At 36.5% G+C, this 24,756-nt stretch overlaps 1 long non-coding RNA gene across 1 annotated transcript in view; it reads right to left on the reverse strand.

The window, feature by feature from the left end:
- LOC131807194 (uncharacterized) overlaps nt 1-24,756 on the reverse strand; it is an 84,912-nt gene that overhangs the window by 59,031 nt on the left and 1,125 nt on the right. Inside the window, exon 2 of the long non-coding RNA XR_009344314.1 lies at nt 7,122-7,839. This is a non-coding gene — a long non-coding RNA (uncharacterized LOC131807194). The remainder of the gene's footprint in view (nt 1-7,121; nt 7,840-24,756) is intronic.

The following is a 24,756-nucleotide window of genomic DNA, read 5'->3' on the forward strand; positions in this document are numbered from 1 at the left end:
AGATGTCCATAGATATAGCCCTGGTATATTTTCTTCGGATCTTATATTTATGGTAAAATTCTAAAATTCATCAAACCGATCTAATATGTTTTCGATTTTGTAGACGCAAACCACAGTAAATGAAATTCATTTAAACAGTGAAACAACTTCAAATGGGAAGACAACGAAGTGAAAGATTTTTGTTGCAAATGGAAAATGGCACAAGTGGAGGAAATGCTAAAATATATGCCACAACTAAATAAAAAAAAAGAAAAACAAAACACAACAAAAACAGCTTCATTCCATCACTTCATCCATCTCCTGTTCTGAAGTCCCTAACAAACATTGCACTGCAGTTGTCCCTCCAGCCACTGCGGTTCCTCCAAATGCTCCGGTTGCTGTTGCTGCTGCTGATGATACTTGGCAAAGTGGGAAATAATTTTATTTTAACCATAGAAGATGCGGGCTTGAACCACTTGAATTGTTGTAACTAGGCCTTGCAGAGGAAAATGAGAGAACGTCAACGATAACGGAACAGCGGAAAAGGAAGAGACGACATAAACGTTAGAAACTAAATAAAAAAAAAATAATAGGAGTATGGGTTGCAATGCAACTGCAATATGTTGCATGCCTTATGTTGCCACATAGTAATTAAATTGCTGGCATGCAGCAAATGTTTTACAATCCCTGCACTCGCCATCTCACCCTCCGTTTTACTCTCCACGAACGACTCCATAAATTGTCATAACACACTTTTGCGGAAAAGAAAGCATAATTGCACCACTTTCCACTTAATACTAAACTCCTAAATGTATGCTTTCATTTCAGTTCACCCCTTGTGATGGGCTCTTGTTGCCATATGTTCTCGCTCGCTATGCCAAATGGTACCCCAAAACTTTATTACTCCTCAAAGATGAGTTACAGCCAACACCACTTCTTTCCATTTCACACCACTCCAGCATTTCGACGCTAAAGCCGTAAGGGCAATATCCACAACTACATTTACACAAAATTGTAATTTATGGCGAACAATTTTATTTCTAATTATGTCAAAAATTGTGGTATAATTACAAGAACAACAGCAAAAATATAAACGTGTACTCGTATGTATGCCACACTGAAATGTCCTGGAAAAAGTTCAATGTCCTCTAATCACAACTGGCTTGCTAAAATACCAATAACAATATGTGGTGGTAAATGTGGGCAATATATTTGTGAGTGACTATTATGGAGCGGCTTAGGGGAACACAATGAAATCGCTGAAGACAGAAGAAGAGGAGAAATGAGTCTTTAGATACGAACTCACAACAAGTTGTCTCTATAGGCGACCCGGAGAGCGTCTCTATAGACGAACTGGAGGGCGTCTTTATAGAAGACCTGAAGGACGTCTTTATTGACGACCTGGAGGGCGTCTCTATAGACGACCTGGAGGACGTCTCTATAGACGACCCGGAGGGCGTCTCTATAGACGACCCGGAGGGCGTCTCTATAGACGACGATGAAGGGCGTCTCTATAGACGACCTTTAGAGCCTCTCTATAGACGACCTGGAGGGCCTCTCTATAGACGACCTGGAGGGCCTCTCTATAGACGACCTGGAGGGCGTCTCTAGGTGCGGCTTAGGGGAACACAATGAAATCGCTGAAGACAGAAGAAGAGGATAAATGAGTCTTTAGAGGCGAACTCACAACGAGTTGTCTCTATAGGCGACCCGGAGAGCGTCTCTATAGGCGACCCGGAGAGCGTCTCTATAGGCGACCCGGAGAGCGTCTCTATAGACGACCTGGAGGGCCTCTCTATAGACGACCTGGAGGTCCTCTCTATAGACGACCAGGAGGGCCTCTCTATAGACGACCAGGAGGTCCTCTCTATAGACGACCTGTAGGGCCTCTCTATAGACGACGATGGAGGGCCTCTTTATAGACGACCTGGAGGGCCTCTCTATAGACGACCTGGAGGGCGTCTCTATAGACGACGATGGAGGGCGTCTCTATAGACGACCTGGAGGGCCTCTCTATAGACGACCTGGAGGGCGTCTCTATAAACGACCTGGAGGGCGTCTCTATAAACGACCTGGAGGGCGTCTCTATAGACGACCTGGAGTGCGTCTCTATAGACGACCTGGAGGGCGTCTCTATAGACGACCTGGAGGGCGTCTCTATAGACGACCTGGAGGGCGTCTCTATAGACGACCTGGAGGGCGTCTCCATAGTTGACTTGGAGGTCGTCTCCATAGACGACCTGGAGGGCGTCTCTATAGTTGACTTGGAGGGCGTCTCTATAGTTGACTTGGAGGTGGTCTCCATAGACGACGATGGAGGGCGTCTCTGTAGCTCGTGCAATCATTTTTGTTGTCCAAAGTTTTCGCTTCTACCGTCGTTCGTCACTTTTTTCCACCAAACTTTCCAACATATTTCTTTCATTTTTTCCGCATGCAAAATTTGACCACAAACTCATTTCGGTTTGTCATATATATGTCTATCGATCCCTCGGGCTGGAAAACTTTGTGTATTTGCCATCCATTTTAGGTTCATTCAACTTTGAAACATTTTTGACAGGTGATGTTCAACCGATGCTAATAAAAATGGACACCAACTAAAAGGTTACAGACATTTGTTCAAATGAAAACACAAACACACGGGCACAGAGAAGTTCTCTCCCTCTCTAATTAGTCGATTTTTTATTGAAGTATTTGTTCTCAAACTTTACCGATTTCTAAATGAAATACCTTTTAAATATGTCTGTCGGTCCCAGTATGGCTTCGAGAGCGGTGCATTCATTGCATGATGTTGTTATGCTGCATTTTCAATTGCCTGGAAAACTGTTTTCATGGAGGGGTATCGTCATAATTACAAACGTTTAATGTTGCGAAGCATTGATCGATAATGGGTTATGTTTGAATGAAATGAGGAAGGAGAAAAAGGCGGACAAAGAGGGTATATCAAGCGTTTGACAACTACATGACATAAACTTAAAAACATGACATGTTATTGGAATTTTATTGGAGGATAATATTGAGCGATGACAATATTACAAAAGCACTTACCGAGTGAGCTTAGAGTGGAGGGGGCTTTATAAAAGAGCTTAAAGTAAGTTTATTTTTACGCCAGAGGGGAGCCAACAGAAAATCCTAACAGACGGGCTGAAAGGCAGAGAAGACGTCGACAAAATGAATCATTATAGACGAACAGAGGGAAGATTTTATTATATGTAGGCATTTTTTCACACATTTTCCTCTGACATTTAATTGAATAACAACCTGCCGGATATTACTGATTTTATGCAAAGCAGTTATTCAAATAATTGAGGTATTTTAAGCCCCTGATATTTGGAAAAAAAAAATTTTAAATTATATTCATAATGAAATATGTTTATGGAAACACCATTGCCAACAACAAGTACAAATGCATAAACTCATTCCATTATGAATTCCTCGAATCCGTCAGTAAGTACCACGATTGTTCATTGTTCTCGAAATTCCATAACGAATTCCTGCCGCAACAAAAAAAAACCAACAACACGTTTGCAATTAAGCAATTGTCACAATGAATGATGGTATACGTGAAATGAAAGAAATACACTCAAAGAAATGAAAAATTCGAAGTTATTAGACACACTTCATAGACAACTTAAAAAAAATCGGATTTACAAAAAAATTAGCAAAATTTTAAAAGTCAATGTTATACCCCCTCTATGTGAAACCGTGACTTATGACCAAATCTTCTATACTCTAAACTCCAAGAAAGCTCTGTTATATAGAGGAGTTAATGTACCCCACATTTCGTTTTTCTTACAGCTGATTGGGTTGGATAGACCTTTCCAAACAAGAAGAACCGAAAGCCAAAAAGATGAATAATTATGGGAAATTCCAAAAATCAAGATGTGGTGTACCAAAAAGTGAATCTACATCAATTAGTTGCTAGATTAAATTCCACCTCCAACGATAAAGCTATTCTGTAATTTGATTTTTCAAAACAAAAGAGTTGAATTAAACTACCCCCTACGAAAACGAAATATAAAATTACCCCTAGTTTCATTGGGTGTAATCTGAAATTTCGGATTCTCTATGGGTAGTTTAACTCTTCGCAAAAATCCTTGTAGGGCCATATTGTGATATAGCTCCCACTTTCCATAGGGAAATGGCTATGGAAAGTGGGAGCCCTATTACAACATGGGCCTGCAAGGGTTTTTGCGAAGAGTTAAACTACCCATTGAGAATCCGAAATGTCAGATTACACCAGATTTGCTTGCAAATCTAAGAACTCCACGTTTATAACCTCCCATGTTCTGTAAAATGCCCTAAATAGTACCGTACAAAATGTTCTTAAAATGTCGAAGATACTTTTCTAAATGTTCTATGAAAACACATTTTTTGTACATCGGAATTTATAGTAAAAATGGTCACGAAAAAACGCCTTTAGTAGAGTAGAGTTTTAGAGTCATAGACAAAAATTATCGTAACAGGTCAAATAGTATACCCTCAGCCAATGTCTGTTTTTATATATTCAGGGTGAGATGAAAAAACTGCAACCAATTTCAGACTGCTGTTATTTCTAAGCCACTCGTCCGACAACTATTTACATTATTCCAGTGACAGCTCACTATATTGTTTACAAGCGTACGAAAGCATTTTGGAGGGAATATTCCAGAAAAAAGTTATTTGTGATGGATGTCAAGCGTGATAGTGTGATTTCTTTATATTTGGCTGGAAAACCACAAGTGGCTATCGTTAGAGCACTCCAGCATTTAAATGTGAATAAATCTTTTGTGTCACGTATCATCGCTCGTTCCCGTGATGCTGGTAGCGTAGCCCGACGTCAAGGAAGTGGACGGAAAAAACAGCAACATCAGCAGAAATGGTTCGAAAAGTAAAGATACGACGTGATCGAAACCCGAACACACGTCGCAGTCACAATATTCCATTTGGCAAATATTGAAAAATCAGCTCGGGGTAAAGCCATTGAAATTACAAAAAGTGCAAGAACTTACACCGTTGTCCAGTAGTTTGTAAACAAACAAAATGATCGTGTTTACTTGCCAAAGAGGTCAGCTGAAAATGTGCACCTTCGGTTGGCCCCCAGAACCCAAACGCCGGCCATGGTGATGGTGTGGGCCGCCATAACAGCCGATGATCGCTCTCCGCTCATATAAATCGACCGTGGCATCAGAATAAATGACGAATATTATCGCGAAAATATTCTGAAGGGTGTATTTAAGCCATGGGCAAGCAAACATTTTGGCCGCAGACCTTAAACATTCCAACAGGACTCAGCACCATCGCACTCACACGCGCCACCCATAAATGGTTACAAAATAAGGTTCCTCGCTTCATTTCCAGCGCATAATGACCACAAAAATCTCCGGATACCAATTCGTTGGACTATTGTGTCTGGAGTATTTTGGAAAGTAAGGTTGGCACGAAAAAATACCAAAGTGTCGATCACCTCAAGCAAGTGATTCACAGGGAATGGTCCAAAAAACCGCAGAGCAACATTCGGGCAGCTATTTCCGATATTCTTTGCTTTCATTCAATAAAATTAAAAAAAATGTAAAAATTATGGTGTTTGACTTTGTTGCATTTTTTTTTTAATTTATATTAAATATTACGCGTTTATAGCCTCTTTGGTTTTTTTGACAAAATGCCTAAACTCACGTTTATTTCCTTGTTCCTTTTTGATATATATTTGTTTAACCCCCATTTATTTACAGAATTTGTGATTTCTGAAAAACAATATTTTTAAAATCCACTTTTATAGCCTTTGCTATTAGTCAATTTTTTAAATCCACGTTAGAGCCTCTGTAGTTTTTATTCTTTGTAGTTATTGATATCTTAAATCCAAGTTTATAGCCTCTGTGATTCTTAAAACCAGAGTTTAATGTTTAGAGAAAGAAATTTAAAACCCACCTTTATATTCTTTTATAATTATTATATTTTTAACTTCTATGATTTTGGAAAAAACATTTTTAAGTCATTTTTAAATCCTTGGTAGTTTTTGAAATATTATTTTCTATTTTCTACGTAACTTTTGCAAAAATAATTCTAAAATCCATGTTTATAGCTTGAACTCTTTGTCGTCGATGATCCAAATCCTCTTAAATTAAGCTTTGGATCTTGGCAAAATAATATGTATTATTTTAAAATCTTTAAATAGTTTAAAAAAAAATTCTTAAAAATATTTTTAAGCAAATTTTCTTTAAAAATAAAAAAATAACTCAAACATTATCCTACAAATTCAATTTGTAGATCTTACAATAATTTCATTTGTAAATCTTACAATAATTTCAAAAAAAAATCCATGAAAAATTTCCACCGGTATAATCTGTTTTAATCTGTGGTCCTTCAAGAAATGTTCAAAAAGGTAAATATTTATGGTAAAAGGTAAGTTTAAAGTTCATAAATCAATAATCTTAGGCCAAGATGTCAGAGGAAAAATATTCTTCTAAATCCACATTCCAGTTTATTTGACTCCCCGATTTATTCCTCTTAATAAAATCATTATTCGAGTGTAATACACGAAGGATTTTCCAGAATTTTTTCATTAAACCATTAACACGACGTTCCAACGTACATATGGTCGTGTGTAAATGACAGACAGTAAGTTGAAGTCAATGGCGATGACAATGATGAGGATTATTATGATGACGACAACGATGTGGAGGACGTTAAGATGTCGACGACGTTTGTAATGAATGATTGCATGGAAGGTGGTAGAGTTGGGATGCGGCCTGGCTGACTAGCTGACTGCTTGGCTGGCATAATTCTTCCCGGTGATGAAAGGAAAAGTATGAATGGCAAACGTATACAAAACCACTTAAGGGTTCTTAACTTAATTATGGAATGAATAAAACATTTAAGGGTTGCTTGTCACAAAGCACCAGCGACAGCAGCCGCAGCAACAATAACAGCAGTAGCTCTTGGGAGTGAGTTAGACAATAAAAGGCTGTTGTCGAGTAAATCCCCTCCAAAAAACACATACCCAAAATTAGTTTTCCCACACATACAAATGTGTACCTTATAAATGTGTCATCAACACAATTATCCTTGTTATATCCTTTGGAAATAACATTTTTATTTCCTTTTTTTCTCTCTTCAGTGACAATAAAACTACTGGTGGAGCAAATTTTCATGGTTTCGGTACTTACCAAATGTAACACCATTCGTCTGTTTCTCATTATCCTTTTCCTTGTCCTTATCCATTTTCTCGCCGCCCAAGGGCTCCAGTTCTATGCCATCCATTGTGGCAACTTTGTAGTCTCGCTTTGACATGTTGCCACAACAAAAACCGCAACATAACATTTGACCAATTTTGAAACCAATTTTTCTGGTTGTAACTTAAAAAACACCGGAGAGGAGGATAGATGTAGATATGTGTGTGTGTTGCGGTAGAGAATGACCACCGCTACAAACTCCTGTAGTTGTTTATATCTTTTACTGCTTCTGTTTGGTTTTATTTCCCAATAGGATGTCAACCCGGGAGCGCAGAGAGGAAGCGATCCTTAAATAGCTGTGATTTACTGCAATTGTAGGTGTTTTCTGGGTATTACTTATGTGGTTGATTAAAAGTCCGGATTCCAGCTAAGCTCTACTCTTTGGAAAACTTACTACTTAAGGGGTTTCCTAATGATGTATGTGGGAGTTTTGTGTGTGTAATTCGGGATAGTAAAATATTCCGCAATTTTTGTTGTTTTTTTTTTTTTTGGTATAGAATAGTGATTTGTTGCTCTAATCTAAGGATTTTAGTGTAAACTTCTAGTCTATTTCAACTAACAGCTAAGGGGGGTGTAAATGATATATATTCAAGTATAAATTGTTGTTGTTTCCTTATTCTTGTGTTAAAAGGTGTAAAAATTGGTCCAAGATCTGAAAGAGAAAGGAACAAAAGAAATGAGAATAATTATTAAAATATAATTTGAAGAGAATAACTAAAGGTCTAATATGGCAATATAATGAGCCACACGTTTTGTGGAACTGAAAATATATTTTGCATTTAGATCGCACTTAAAGACGTATATGAAGGCGCCCTTTATGTCGTCTATGAAGACGCCATTCATGACGTCTATGAAGACGCCATTTCTGAAGACGACATACATGACATCTATGAAGGCGCCCTTAATGTCGTCTATGAAGACGCCATTCATGACGTCTATGAAGACGTCCTTCACGACGTCTATGAAGACGCCATTCATGACGTCTATGAAGACGTCCTTCACGACGTCTATGAAGACGCCATTCATGACATCTCTGAAGACGCCATTCACGACGTCTATGAAGACGCCATTCACGACGTCTATGAAGACGCCATTTATGAAGACGCCATACATGACATCTACGAAGACGTCCTTCACGACGTCTATGAAGACGCCATTCATGACGTCTACGAAGACGCCATTCATGACGTCTATGAAGACGCCATTCATGACGTCTATGAAGACGCCATTCATGACGTCTATGAAGACGCCTATCATGACGTCTATGAAGACGCCATTCATGACGTCTATGAGGACGCCATTCATGACGTCTATGAAGACGCCATTCATGACGTCTATGAAGACGCTAATCATGACGTCTATGAATACGCCATTCATGACACCTGTGAAGACGCAATTCATGACGTCTATGAAGACGCCATTCATGACGTCTATGAAGACGCCATTCATGACGTCTCTGAAGACGCCATTCATGACGTCTCTGAAGACGCCATTCATGACGTCTCTGAAGAAGCCATTCATGACGTCTCTGAGGACGCCATTCATGACGTCTCTGAAGACGCCATTCATGATGTCTATGATGACGTCATTCAGACGTCTATGAAGACGCCATTCATGATGTCTATGATGACGTCATTCATGACGTCTATGTTGACACTATTTATGGCGTCTTTGTTGAAGCCCTTTATGGCGTCTATGTAGACGCCCTTTGTGAAATACTTTTGGAAAATATTTTTTTTTTAATTCTGCAATTATTTCTCTTCTTTGCAAAAATATTCCTAAAGGAAAACTCCCTGCTACATTCCCTCTGAAAATCATCCATTTATAGCTCTCAAGTGAACATCCTTTCGCTAAAATAGCTTCGATGCATTAACATGCATCAGCGAATCCGGTTAGCAGTGGAAAGGGATCTGACATACCTATTGTTCTTCCAGCTACATTCGTTTATACCTCTTAAAATAAAAACAGAAAAAAACGTATTCGAAGCCCTTATGGCAAATAACAAAATATTGCGGTGGCATTTGTCTAAAGTGGCCCCAGTAGTCATTGAACCACTGCTAGGGAATAATGAAGGCGAGAGGAGAAAAACAACTCTACATTATCTTGTATGTTTTCTTTAAACAAAAAATAAAAACAAAAGGTTTCGATGAAGGATATCCGTTTGCTTGGCTGTTACGAGGAGGTATTGCTGTTTGGTTTTAGAGAAGATGCCCATGCATTGAAAACTACGGACAATTGGAGAGAAAGGCATCGACTGGCAATTAGAGCCATATTTAGGAGGGGTATCGAATTGCAGGCCATATTGATTAAAATATATATTCGAAAGAGTTGAACGAGAACTCCGACAGATATAAGTGGAGACTTCCATCGATCGGGGACTAATAAAAAGTTCTCAATGTAGCAAAGAATATTAATGTGGAACCTATGTGGTCTACTAAAGAAGTCCTCATTGGCATATCACTTAATTCCGCCTCTTTAAATATTTATGTACCCCCAACAGCAGTATGTCTGCCAAAAAAGTCGAGGATAATTTTTTGCCACCAAATTGTGACGCTTTTACATTTTCCTTATTTTTTTATGCTTGCTATTTATTTGTGGCCCCCGGATAAATGAGGTAATTCATATTTTTGGTATCAAGGATACGATTTGTTTTTTCTTTATTTTTTTAGCACTGCAAGGTACTCTTACAAATGCATACCTAACCAAACTTAACCTTACAATTGTATAGGTGAACAACACTACACAAACACTAGCATTTACATAATATAACAATTTTAATTTACAGTGGCCCCAAACATTCACAAGCTTCGGCGGCTCGGAATAAAATTGCCACAGAAAATATAAAACGAAAGAAAAAAAAAAACGAAAAATCCACAAACAAATGACCCTGGATAATTGTGGACGGAAGTAATAAAAATGTCCTTTTAATTGGATAAAGTAGAACAGAATAAACTTGGAATCATCCATCAAAGACGGAAAACTTTTGTTGTTAAGGAAAGAATGAAAAGTTTTGGCGTAGAAACGAAAGGAAATCCATATAAAAGTGTCTTTGTTACGACTTCACTTCTTTGGCAATAAATTTCAAATTTTTACGCAATATTAAAAATTTGCATTTACTACAGCGCCGCAATCATTTTCTTTGATAACTTAGTTTAACGCTACAAAAGTTTCGTATATTTTGTGGTGATTTGAAAAGGCAATTAAACTTCAAGCAATAATACTAATTTGAATATTAACTAGAGAACATGCGGCAAGTGCTTGCCCATACATACAGAAAATAACGTGAACAAATATAGATAATGGAAATCAATGTGGCGTATGATTCACATGTCGTTGAGTGTCACTCATTCGATACCCTTTATCATGCGTAGTATGGAGTCATTCCATTGGTAATTCATCGAAAAAATAATTTTAGACCAAAAAAAGAATATATATATATATATATATATATATATATATATATATATATATATATATATATACAGGGTGAGACAAAAAAAAACTCCAACAAAGTCAAAGACCATAATTTTTACATTTTTTTAAATTTTATTGAATGAAAGCAAAAAATGGCGGAAATAGCTTCAAATTTTAGAATAAGTTTAGATTTGTTTGGATTGATCAGCTTTGGCACGAATTATGGCCTTCAAACGGCCAATGAAACCGTCAACGTGTGACGAATGTTGTTCTGCGGTATTTTGGCCCGTTCCCGGCGAAGCGCATGCTTGAGGTGATCGACACTTTGGTATTTTTTAGTGCCAACCTTGCTTTCCGGTATTTTGGTCTATTCCCGGCGAAGCGCATGCTTCAGGAGATCGACACTTTGGTATTTTTTAGTGCCAACCTTGCTTTCCAAAAAACTCCAGACACAATAGTCCAACGGATTGGTGTCCGTAGATTTTGGTAGCCATTGTGCGCTGGAAATGAAGCGAGGAACCTCATTTTGTAACCATTCTTGGGTGGCGCGTGCTGAGTGCGATGGTACTGAGTCCTGTTGGAATTTCCAAGGTCTGTGGCCAAAATGTTTGCGTGTGCAAGGCTTTAATACACCCTCCAGAATATTTCGGTCGATAACTATAAGCGGAGAGCGAAATATTCGGCAGTTCACCACTTTCGGCGAAGCAAAGCAACTCTTTAGCTCTTTTATACCCTACACCATTCTATATGGGGATATTAACTTTATCATTCCGTTTGTGACTCCTCGAAATATTCATAATAGACCCTACAAAGTGTAAATATTCTGGATCAGCGTAAAATTCTAAGACGATCTAGCGATGTTGGTCTGTCTGTCCGTCTGTTATAATCACGCTATCTTTCGAAGGAATTGAATAGAAGGCTAAAATTTTGCATACTTGCATAGTTTACCAGTAGGCAGGTTAAGTTCGTAAATGGACCATGTCGGTCCACGTTTTCATATAGCCCCCACAAAGCGTTACCTCCATATTTTCGGTATTTTCATGATTTTAGCCACATTATTTGCCGGAATTATTACAAATTTCGTATTTGAAGTTCCTAATTGGTACTACAGCCTATGGCAAAAATTTTTGTATGCGGGTCCAAGTCTTCGTATAGCCCCCATATAACGGTACCTCGCGATATTCGGTATTTTGTTGATTTCAGCAACATTATTCACCGGAATCTCTTCAAATTTCTTACTGTCAGATCCTAATGGGTACTACAACCTATGGCAAAAATTGTTGTATGCAGGTCCAGATCTTCGTATAGCCCCCATATAACGGTAACTCCCGATATTCGGTATTTTCATGATTTTTGAGACATTATTTACCGGAATTATTTAAAATTTCTTATTTGAAGTTAGTAATGGGTACTACAGTCTATGACAAACATTTTTGTATTCGTATAGCCCCCATATAACGGTACTTCCCGATAGTCGGTATTTTGATGATTTCAGCGACATTATTCACCGGAATCGTTTCAAACTTCGTATCTTTATGGGTATTATAACTTATAGCAATCGTATGCAGGTCCCCGTCCTCATATATTTCTCATATAACGGTTTCCATTTAATTGGTAGTTTTCGGAAATTCTTATGAAAATTTTCAAATTCCTTCGTAATGGTGGAGGGTATTAAAAGTTTTGGTTTTTGGAATTTCAATGGCTTTACCCCGAGCTCATTTTTCAATATTTGCCGAATGCAATATTGCGATATGTTCAGCTAACGAGCCATTTTTCGGCCACTGCGACGCATGTTTCGATCAAGTCGCTTCTTTACTTTTCGAACCATTTCTGCTGATGTTGCTGTTTTGTTCCGTCCGACGCCCGACATCAAGGAAGTCATCGGGCTACGCTACCAGTATCACGGTAACAAGCGATGGTACTAGACACAAAAGATTTATTCACATTTAAATGCAGGGGTGCTCTAACGATAGTCACTTGTGGGTTTCCAGCCAAATATAAAGAAATTACACTATCGCGCTTAAATTCCATCCATAACATTTCATTTTTTTTTTTTGAAAAATTCTCACCAAAATGCTTTTCTACGCTTGTAAACAATAGTGGCTTAGAAATTACAGCAATCTGCAGTTGTTTGGAGTTTTTTCATTACTCCCTTTATATGTTTGTCAATTTCCTCATTTTAAGCATTTCGATGACTTTCGGCGCATTTTCAACGGAATTGTCTGTATTTGATATTGAAGTTTGTTTCGGGTTTCCTAACCACCTTCAAAAAACAGCTAAAACTGTTTTCACCCAATTTTGTGTGAAATGTTGTAGTAAATGTAAAATTGTTGACTTTTATACATAATATATACATATATATTTACATATAATACTACGAGGATTGTCATCGACCAAAACTTCTTAAATACCAACTTTGAAACAATTTCGTGGGTAAATGTGACTAGGATTACAAAATTACCGAATATCGGTGGCTATCGTTATACGTGTGCTATAGGAAAACGTGGACGTATATATTCAATGTTCTACCACCGGAGCTAGAACCCATTACGAACTACATCGACGTTAATTCGACTTAGAATTTTATGGTGATTATGAATTTATATACTTTCTGGGGTCTACGACGAATATTTAGGGATGTTACAAACGGAAAATTCTCAAAAAAAAAATCCGAAAACTACCACTATCAAATACCAAATTTGAAACAATTCCGGCGAATAATGTTGCCGATTATCGGGAGGTACCATTAATACTTTGGGGCTATACCAAAACGGGGACCTTTCCCGAATATCGGGAGGTACCATTATATTGGGGCTATACCAAAACGTGGACCTGCACAGACTTTTTCTGTCACGCGCTGTAGTACCCATTACGAACTTCAAATACCAAATTTGAAACAATTCCGGTGGATAATGTCGCTAAAATAATCAAAATACCGAACATCGGGAGCCACCGTTATATGGGGGCTATACGAAGACGTGGACCTGCATACAAAAATGTTTGTCATAGGCTGTAGTACTCATTACGAACTTCAAATATAAAATTTAAAATAATTCCTTTAAATAATGTCGCTAAAAACATGAATGTATCGAATATCGGGAGGTACAGTTATAAGGGGCTATACGAAAACGTGGAACCACATGGCCCATTTAGGAACTTAAAATGTCTTAGAATTTTACGCTTATCCAGAATATATATACTTTGTAGGGTCTATTATGAATATTTACAAAGGGAACGACAAAGCCATTATACCCTCCATAGAATAGTGGAGGGTATAAAAAGTCCACGATTATAGCTCTGATAGCCCTTCAAAAGCTAACAGTGAAGCTCAGATAGATATTAAAAAATCTACGATTTTAATTCGGATTGTCCTCCAAAATATATATCCTTAAACACCACGAGTTCCTTAAAAAATTACACAATTATGGCTAATACCGTCCTACAAAAAATCCTGAATTATTACCCTGAACTCTTAAAAAAATTTCACTGGTCTCCCCTCATAAAATATAAATCCATGATTTTAGCTCCGGAAATATTTCAAATATATTTTAAAAAAATCAACTATTATAGATCTGGAAGTCTCTCAAAAAATAGTTCTAAAAACTCTCTGCAAGTCTTTCAAACAATTTTTGTTATAAAACCACGGTTATAGATCCTATAATCATTCAAAAAAATCCACGGTCTTAGCATTGACAGACCTTTGAAAAAGGTTTTTAAAAAATCCAGGATATTACAACTCGGGCAGTACTTCAAAAATTGTTTTTAAAAAAATCTCCGAAAATATATTGTTCGCGTGTTAAAAATTACATCTAAAAAGTCCAGGAAAATGTTTTAAAAAATTAAAAAAATATATATAAAAATTCCACGATGGATATTTATTCATAGGAATGTATAGACTTAAATCCTGATTGCCCTTTGAAAAATGTTGGAAGTGTCGGATTATTCCTCTAATAATCCTTAAAAAAATCTGAATACCGTTTACCAAACATAGATAACACAAAAGAGCCATACATTTTAATCTCTTATGTTTCCTTTGCTTCACACTTAATAAGCATTTGATTAAACCCCACATAATGGTTTCAACTGTAAGAAAATTAAAAAAAAGGAATTTAAGAAAACCTTTCGACATTTATTTTTCCTTAGGATATTCACAAAGGAAAGAAAACAGCAACAAAAAAACCAACTCCCTTTGAAGAAAACAGCAACCCAACAACCAAAGAAGCAATATTTCAAAAAGAAAATCTACAAACATTCCGCATAACCTTTTCGAGATGTGATACAATCCATCATCTAAATGTCAGCGGACAAAGGAAGAAAAAAAAAACACACAACTTTTATTGCTCGGGGGGCGAACATGTTTCATTCTAGGAAAATTGACAAAGTGAGAATGTTTGTTTAGTGATTTGTTCCATTTAAGTTGCAAACATGGTATCTTGGCTCCCCACAATTTTTTTGTGCGCATTTTTTCTATGTGCGAGTTGTTGCACTTTTCAGCACTCCCGTTCGTCCTTATAGAAATGTTTTTCTGGTAGGTATGCTCGACACACTATTAGAAATATAAAATGGGCTCGGTGGAAAAGTTGCAACAGGAATGGAGCGGCAACAATTGCATTTAGATGTAGTTGAAGGTACGAGCTGTGCAGCTGCATCATGACAAAACAAATCCACAAAATAATAACAACAATAACATGTCGACTGTGCCATTTCCCAACTTCCTTTGATAACACCGGAAAACCTCGAGATTTTACTGGGTTATATCGTTAATGTTGTTGTTGCTGATGTTTTTTTTTTTTCAGTTCAATTTACGGAAAAGTGTGCTGCATTACAATACCCACATTTTGTTTCCTTTACTGCTTCACAACAATACAACAATTGGGGACACCCAAAAAAGAGGGGAATAAATGCTCAGTAACAGGACAAGAGAATTCAAACAATTGAAGTAGGACTCGGAACGAATATAAAAATGTTCTACAACAATTGCCAATTGTAAACCTGTTGTGACAAATGGCCTCATAATCTATTCGAATTTTGGGAAGAATAGCAATCTGTTATTCCATTAAAATATATTGGTCAAAGTTCACTGGACGCAATACAAACTTGGCCAATTTCGCATCAGCTGAAGGTTTTAAACATGATCTTATCATAGTCACGAACATGGATAATTTAATAAAAACAAGTTAAAAAGTATCCGTCAGTTTTGCCGAAAGATGTACAGGGCGAGATAAAAAAAACTGCAATAAACTTCAGACAGCTGTCATTTCTAAGCCACTGGTCCGATAGCTGTTAAAATATTTCTAGTGACAGCTCATTATATTGTTTACAAGCGTACAAAAGCATTTTGGTGAGAATTTTCCAGAAAAAAAGATATTCGTGATGAAATTCAAGCGTGTGATTTCTTTATATTTGGCTGGAAAACCACCTTAGAGCACTTCAGCATTTAAATGTTAATAAATCTTTTGTGTCTCGTACCATCGCTCGTTACCGTGATACTGGAGCGTAGCCCGACGTCAAGGAAGTGGACGGAAGAAAACAGCAACATCAGCTGAACATTTCGCAACATTCCATTCGGCAAATATTGAAAATGAGCTCGGGGTAAAGCTATTGAAATTCCAAAAAGTGCAAGAACTTACACCGCAACGGAAAGAAAATAGACTCAAAAGTGCTGAAGAATTGCTTCGATTTGCCGAAAGAGATGAACTGCCAACTTTGGTTTTCTCCGATGAGAAAACATTCGTTGTCCAGCAGGCCAGCTAAAAATTTGCACCTTCGGTTGGCCACCAGAACTCAAGCGCCGGCCATGGTGATGGTGTGGGCCGCCATAACAGCCAATGGTCACTCTCCGCTCGTATTAATCGACCGTGGTATCAAAATAAATGCCGAATATTATCGCGAAAATATTCTGGAGGGTGTATTAAAGCCTTGGGCACGCAAACTTTTTGGCCGCAGACCTTGGACATTCCAACAGGACTCAGCACCATCGCACTCAGCACGCGCCATCCTAAAATGGTTATTAAATGACGTTTCTAGCTTCATTTCCAGCGCAAAATGGCCACCAAAATATCCGAATACCAATCCGTGGGAATATTTGAATGGGCCAAAATACCGCAGAACTACATTTGGGCAGCGTATGACGGTTTCATTGGCCGTTTGAAGGCCATAATTCGTGCCAAAGGTGACCAATTAAAACAAATCTAAATTTATTCTAAAATTTGATGCAATTTCCGACATTTTTTGTTTTCATTCAATAAAATTTAAAACAAATGTAAAAATTATGGCGTTTGACTTTGTTGCAGTTTTGTTTTATCTCACCCTGTAAATATGGATAATATTATCTTCAAGCAAAACAATCGCCTTCACATAAGCGTATAATGTTATCCACAGACGTGAATTTTTTATCTACAATCAATGATAGTTTTGTCCATAGACGTGGATACTTTTATTCGCAAATGCTGATAATTTCATCCGCATAGACCGATAATTTTATCCACAATCATTGATAACATTATCCCCAATAATGGATAATTGAACCCACAATCATGAACGATTTTTTCGACAATTATGGATAATTTGGTCCATAAACGTGGATTATTTTATCGACAGTCATTGATAATGTTATCCAAAATCATTCATAATTTTATGCACAATCTTGAATGATTTTATCCACAATTGTGGATAATTTTATTTACAAACGCGGATAATTTAATCCACCAACGTTGATATATTATCCACAAACTTGAATAATATTTTCCATGAACGTGGATATTATTATCCTCCAAGGTGAATAATTTTATCCACAAACATAGATATCCTAGTTCTCCAATGTGAACAATAATTTCCACGAATTTGGGTAGTTTTATTTATCAATATGCATAATTTTATCCAGAAATATTATAATATTATCAACCAACGTAAATATTTTTTCCACGAACATGGATAAAATTATCATACATTGTGAATAATTTTATCCACGAGCCTAGATATTTTATACATCAACATGGATAATCATGTTCACTAAATTATAGATTTTATCAATAAATGTAGATATTTTATCCGAAAACTTGAATACTTTTTTCGACAGAATGGATAATATTTTGTTCACAAACGTGGATAATTTTATCGACAAACATGGATAATTTTATCGACAAAAGTGGATAATTTTATCCACCAATATAGATAATTTCGTCCACAAATTCAGAGCAAACGTGAACAATTTTATCTACGAGCGGGGATATTTTTTCCCCACCAAAGTGGATAAATTATATCCACCTATGAAACAATTGTATCCAAGTGGAATAATATTATCCACAAACGTGGATAATCTTGTCCACCAATGTGGACCATTTTTTCCAACAATGTGAATAATTCATTGCGCAAACATAGATAATTATATTGTCAAACATGAATAATTTTGACAATATTATAGTATATATGTAAGCACCCTCTGTACACCACCAACCATTCAAACATTCATAGCCCACTAAACAAACCGCACACCCAGAATAATCTGGACTGGAAGCGGGTGAAACTGGCAGCGGGTGGAAAACAATAAATGCCATGGAATCCTTAAATTACATCACACAAAACCACGACATTACAAACCATTGCATCCAGCAGCAACAACAACAACAGGAACCACAAATACTAGAGAATACGGTTCAATGGCCGTTCTACATGTTGCTCACTTCTATTTTGCAGCAGCAGCACAGTTGTGACATTCTCTCTTGTTGTTCTTTTAAAAGGATACAACAGAGAATCAGGAGGAGCCACAGATGAGGAAAAAGCAGAAACAACAATAACAAAGATGACAAATAATGCTGATGATGCTGGATGTGCGATTTGTTGCGCACTGGCAAGCTTGTTGCCGGCTGGCTTTGCCGCTCTTAACGCTAAATGCTGTTCGTATGCAAATTTTTAAATTGTTATTGTTGTTGCCAACAAAAAAGGGCCTGCTGAGCAGGCTGCCCAAGTATTATGTTGTTGTAACTGCTGTTGCTGCTGCAGAAGCTGTTTGAGCCGGTGTCATTGTGTGACGTCAGGTGTTCTTGCTTGGATGCCTCTTGACTTGATTTGTTATTGTTATTGTTGTTGTTGATGATGCCGCTACCTTTTACAAAAAAAAGCTGTAAAAAATGCTTTTAGATTTTAGTCGGCTCTTCTTTTTGGGGGTAATGTGTTTCATCGCATCGAAGCGAAAATGTAAGGACTTTGACGAAATTGGAACACCCTTTTTATTGTTGCGTAAATGGATTTCTCTAATGCATTCGGGAGAAAATAAATGGATTTCTATTTGGGAAAATGAATAACACGTATTTCATTTTTGGGACACATATTTTTCAGTGATACTTTCGATAAGAATCAGTTTTGATATGAAAGTGATTTCAGTTTGCTATTACCTACATATTTGATGGGCACTTAAGCAAGGATATTATAGGCCGAAGCCTTTTTGACAGTCTTCAATATGAGGAAGATCTTTTGGAGGCTTAGGTAATTTCAATATTATATGAAGGATAATACTTTTCAAGGATTATTACAGATATATTGGGGGATTTCATATCATTTTTCTAAAGACATTTACCGTTGCTATAGTGAATTTTTAAAAACATTTTTGAAAGGACAACCTCAGCTATAAATGGGGATTTTTTAAAAATATTTTATGAGGGAATATCTCGTTTCGTGTTGTTGTTTTTTTTTTTTAAGTTGTAATCGTAGATATTTTGGAAATATATTTTATGAAGCCCTATCGGAGTTATGACCGTGATTTTTTTAAATATATAGTTGACTATGACTTTGAGATTTACTATTGTGAATTTTTTAAATTATATTTCGAGGGAGTTTCGTAAGAATGTTGAAGAACTATTGCAGCTGTAATCGGTGATTTTTAAATAATTTTCTTCTAGACACTACCAGAGTAATAATTATATTTTTAAAGCTACATAAAAAAACAAACAAATTTATTTTTTGAAAATAGTTTTGCAGAAATTACATTTTTTTAAATTTAATTTTGAATGACTATCAGCTGTAAACTTCGCTCTAATCGTGGATTTTTTTAAAATATGTTTTAAAGCACTATCAGAGCTATACTCGATGATTTTGTAAAGACTACCACGTCTGAACTCGTCTATTTTTTTTTTTTTTAAATATATTTTTCGGAGTCACTGTGGGTTTTCTAAAAATAATTTCTCATGGAATATGAACATTTAAAAATTTATTGAGGAGCATTTAGAGAATAGTTTTAACCTACTTTTGGAACAGTTTTTGATAGACTATCATAACAATAGCCACTGAGTTTTCAAAAATATTTTTCGAAGGGTTATCACAGCTGTAATCAAAGATTTTTTGTAAGATTACAACAGCTGCAAATATTCAGTAATCGTTTTTGAGGGATTATCTGAGTTATAAGCGTATACAGAAAAAAAAACTGCAACGAAGTCAAACACCAAGTTTTTTTTAATTTTATTGAATTTATTTCATTCAAACATGTCGAAAACAGCATCAAATTTTAGAATAAGTTTAGATTTGTTCGAATTGGTCACCTTTTGGCAGGAATTAGGCCTTCAAACGGCCAATGAAACCGTCACACGCTGCACAAATGTTGCTATGCGGTATTTTGGCCCATTCCCGGCGAAGCGCTAGCTTGAGGTGATCGACACTTTGGTATTTTTTACTGCCAACCTTGCTTTCCTAAATACTCCAGATGCAATAGTCCATTGTGCGCTGGAAATGAAGCGAGGAACCTCATTTTGTAACCATTCTTGGGTGGCGCGTGCTGAGTGCGAAGGTGCTGAGTCCTGTTGGAATGTCCAAGGTCTGCGGCCAAAATGTTTGCGTGCCCATGGCTTTAATATACCCTCCAGAATATTTTCGCGTCGATTAATACGAGCGGAAGGCGACCATAGGCTGTTATGGCGGACACACCATCACCATGGCCGACGCTTGAGTTCTGGTGGCCAACCGAAGGTGCACATATTCAGCCGACCTCTTTGGCATGTAAACACTATCATTTTGTTTGTTTACAAACTGCTGAACAACGAATGTTTTCTCATCGGAGAAAACCAAATTCGGCAGTTCAGCACTTTCGGCCAAGCGAAACATCTCTTTAGATCTTTTGAGTCTATTTTCTTTCTGTTGCGGTGTAAGTTCTTGCACTTTTTGGAATTTTAATGGCTTTACCCCGAGCTCATTTTGCAATATTTGTCGAATGGAATATTGCAATATGTTCAGCTCACAAGTCATTTTTCGGCCATTGCGACGCGGGTTTCGATCAAGTCGCTTCTTTACTTTTCGAACCATTTCTGCTAATGTTGTTGTTTTCTTCCATCCACTTCCTTGACGTCGTGCTACGCTACCAGTATCACGGTAACGAGCGATGGTACGAGCAACAAAAGATTTATTCACATTTAAATGCTGGAGTGCTCTAACGATAGATATTGTGGTATTCCGTCAAATATCAAGAAATCACACAAATAACTTTTTTCTGGAAAATTCTCACCAAAATGCTTTTGTACGCTTGTAAACTATACAATGAGCTGTCACTGGAATAATTTTAACAGCTGTCAGACGAGTGGCTTAGAAATGACAGCAGTCTGAGGTTGGTTGCAGTTTTTTCATCTCACCCTGTATGTTTTACAAATATTTTGAAGGACTTTTACAGCTTTAATGGCAACCCATTTCAGTAACATATTTTTTGACGTACTATAACAGGCATAAGCATAGGATTTTAAAAATATATTCTTAGAAGGAATATTTTAGCTATACTTATGGATTATTTAAAAATATGTTTGTGGGACTATCAGAGCTATAATCGGGGATTTTAACAATAGTTTTTTAAGGACTATCAGAGCTGAACTCGTGGAATTTTAGCTAATATTGTTGATGGATTTTGCGTTAGCAGTCGTGAATTTTTGGGAAATAAAATCGTGTATTTTTATAATTTATATTTATAGTCTTTTGTTTTCTTTTTCTGGACTTTTTGAAAATATTTGAAAGACTGTCGGAGCGAAAACACTATTTTTAAATTTTTTAGTTCTATAAAATCTATAGTTGTGCATTTGTTATTTATTTTTTTTTTAATATTAAACTTATAAAATAGATATTTTTAAATTTCTGTCCTAAGGGCTAACAAAGCTAAAATTGTAGATTTGTAAATTGTAGATTATTTATCGCAATTAGATTTACCAAAAAATCCGAAGACTACATTTGTGTTGTATTGGAAAATTATTTTTGAACAATTATCCAAACTTAAATCGTATTTTTTTAATTATTTTGAAGAACTATATGCTTTATCCATTTTAAAGATTCTATAATCATAGATCTACAGAAATATTTTTAGAGTCTTTAAGAGCTGATTTTAAGGACTTTTAGCGCTATGGCTATGGAAACTTGTTTTTAGTTAAAACTTGTTTTTTTTAGTTTAGTCGCAAAAATAGTTAGGGCTGTAAGCATAGATTTTTTTTTGTTTTCCTTCAAAATACTAGCAAACTGTTTATACCTATGATAACATTTAAAAAAATAATCTCTAAAAATGTTAATTTAAATGGAAAATCTTAAATGTTATTGTTAAAGGACATCTCATATATTTCCCACAGTTCTTTAATGGATTCATATTTTTAAGAACTCATCGCCCTTCCAAACTTTTACTATAGACAGAAGACCGTTAAAATGTTTTCTATAATCTGATCATACCACCCCACGCTTGTTTTTCACATCACCACTCGTTTAGAAAAGTAATAAAGGAAAAAAGAACATTCTTTCACATCATAAAAGAACTCCACGAAAGGACCAAACGTCTTTGCACCCAAAGTGTAATTAGATGAAGTTGAAGTTAACTTTAAAAACTTCTTGAGGTGCCACTTCACGACCAAAGTCCTAATGTCTGAACACCGCTCAAACTTGCTCACCTTCTCCCTTCCATGTGTGTGTGTGTCTAGTCGGCAAACTATGAAAGAAGGACTTGAACATAATTCTCAAAAGTTCCTTAGAATTAAATTTCTATTATTAAAACGTCTACGCTTGCAAAGGCATGCCCACAATCATCTAAGCTCACTATGACAAACATACAAAGAAAGGAAGCAGGTTACGCAGATATTGAATTGTATGCAAATACTTAGGAAATTCCATTTTAAGATTATGGATGATAAATCCTTAGAAATGGAAAATACATATTTTATTATCGTTTTTACATTTTGGATGCTGAATTAGACAAAATTTGAAGAAAACAAATATATTTTATGTGAATACGAGAAAATATATTGTTTTGCTACTGTTATAGCCCTTTGTAAATATTTAAAAAATAAGCTTCATTTAATTTCCTGATAGTATTTTTGCAAAAATATTTTTAAGAAACCCACATAAGTAATTTTGAAAAAAAAAATTGGTTTTCCTTTTGGAAAAAATGCGATTGAAATTCTGATATTCTGTAGGAAAAACATTTTGGAATCATTTAAAAAAAATCATGAATTTAAAATACGTACAATTAAAACACTGATAGTCCTTTAGAAAATATATTTTAAACTAATTTAGTAATACTACTATTACGTATAATAGTTAAAAAATGTGCACAGGGTGAGATGAAAAAAATGCAACCAGTTTTAGACTGCCGTTATTTCTAAGCCACCCGTCCGATAGATGTTAAAAGTATTCCAGTGACAGCTCATTACATTGTTTACAAGCGTACAAAAGCATTTTGGTGAGAATTTTCCAGAAAAAAAGTTATTCCTGATGGAATTCAAGCGTGATAGTGTGATTTCTTTATATTTGGCTGGAAAACCACAAGTGTCTATTCTTAGAGCACTCCAGCATTTAAATGTGAATAAATCTTTTGTGTCTCGTACCATCGCTCGTTACCGTGATACTGGTAGTGAAGGCCGACATTAAGGAAGTGGACGGAAGAAAACAACAACATCAGAAGAAATGGTTCGAAAAGGAAAGAAACGACTTAATCGAAACCCGCGTCGCCGTGGCCAAAAAATGGCTAATATTAAAAAAGGAGTTCGGTGTAAAGCCATTCAAATTCCAAAAAGTGCAAGAACTTACATCGCAACAGAAAGAAAATAGTCTCAAAAGAGCTAAAGAGTTGCTTCGCTTGGCCGAAAATGGTTAACTACAGAATTTGGTTTTCTCCGGTGAAAAAAACATTCGTTATCCAGCAGTTTGTAAACAAACAAAATGATCGTGTTTACTTGCCAAAGAGGTCGGGTGAAAATGTGCACCCTCGATTGGCCACCAGAACTCAAGCGCCGGCCATGGTGATGGTGTGGTCCGCCATAACAGCCGAGGGTCGCCCTCCGCTCGTATCGACCGTTGCATCAGAATAAATGCCGAATATTCTCGCGAAAATATTCTGGGGGGTGTATTCAAGCCTTGGGCACGCAAACATTTTGGCCGCAGACCTTGGACATTCCAACAGGACTCAGCACCATCGCACTCAGCACGCGTCACCCAAGAATGGTTACGAAATGAGGTTCCTCGTTTTATTTCCAGCGCACAATGGCCACCAAAATCTCTAGATACCAATCCGTTGGACTATTGTGTCTGGAGTATTTTGCAAAGCAAGGTTGACACTAAAAAATACCAAAATGTCGATCACATCAAGCAAGCGCTTCGACGGGAATGGGCCAAAATACCGCAGAGCAACATTCGGGCAGGGTGTGATGGTTTCATTGACCATTTGAATGCCATAATTCGTACCAAAGATGGCCAATTCGAACAAATCTAAACTTATTATATTTTTCCTTGAGGCAAACAAATGATTTGCGGGTAGAATTTCATCTCAATCAGACAATAAATGGGACCTGTACTTTATTTACAATAATACATGGAGGAACGGTGGACGGACGAACATGCATTAATCGACTCAGGATGTGATTTTATTAAGATCGTATAAAGGAACCATGGGTCTATTTCATTTCCGTCAGTATGTTACAATCTAATGCACAAAGACATAATACTATGCCCCACAGCATGGACATATGGTATTGTAAGTAATTCCGCGATTAAGCTTTAGCTAAATATTTTTTAAAATTCCACGACATTCAATTAAAAAAAATAATCACAGAAATTAATTTAGAAATATTAATAAATCTATGAAAGTAATGTTGTAACAAACATCGAAAAATCCGCAGACCTGTTTTAAAAAAATTCCATGATGCCATTTTGA

Source organism: Musca domestica, unplaced genomic scaffold (assembly GCF_030504385.1).
Source record: "Musca domestica strain aabys unplaced genomic scaffold, Musca_domestica.polishedcontigs.V.1.1 117, whole genome shotgun sequence".
Taxonomy (NCBI): Eukaryota; Metazoa; Arthropoda; class Insecta; order Diptera; family Muscidae; genus Musca; species Musca domestica.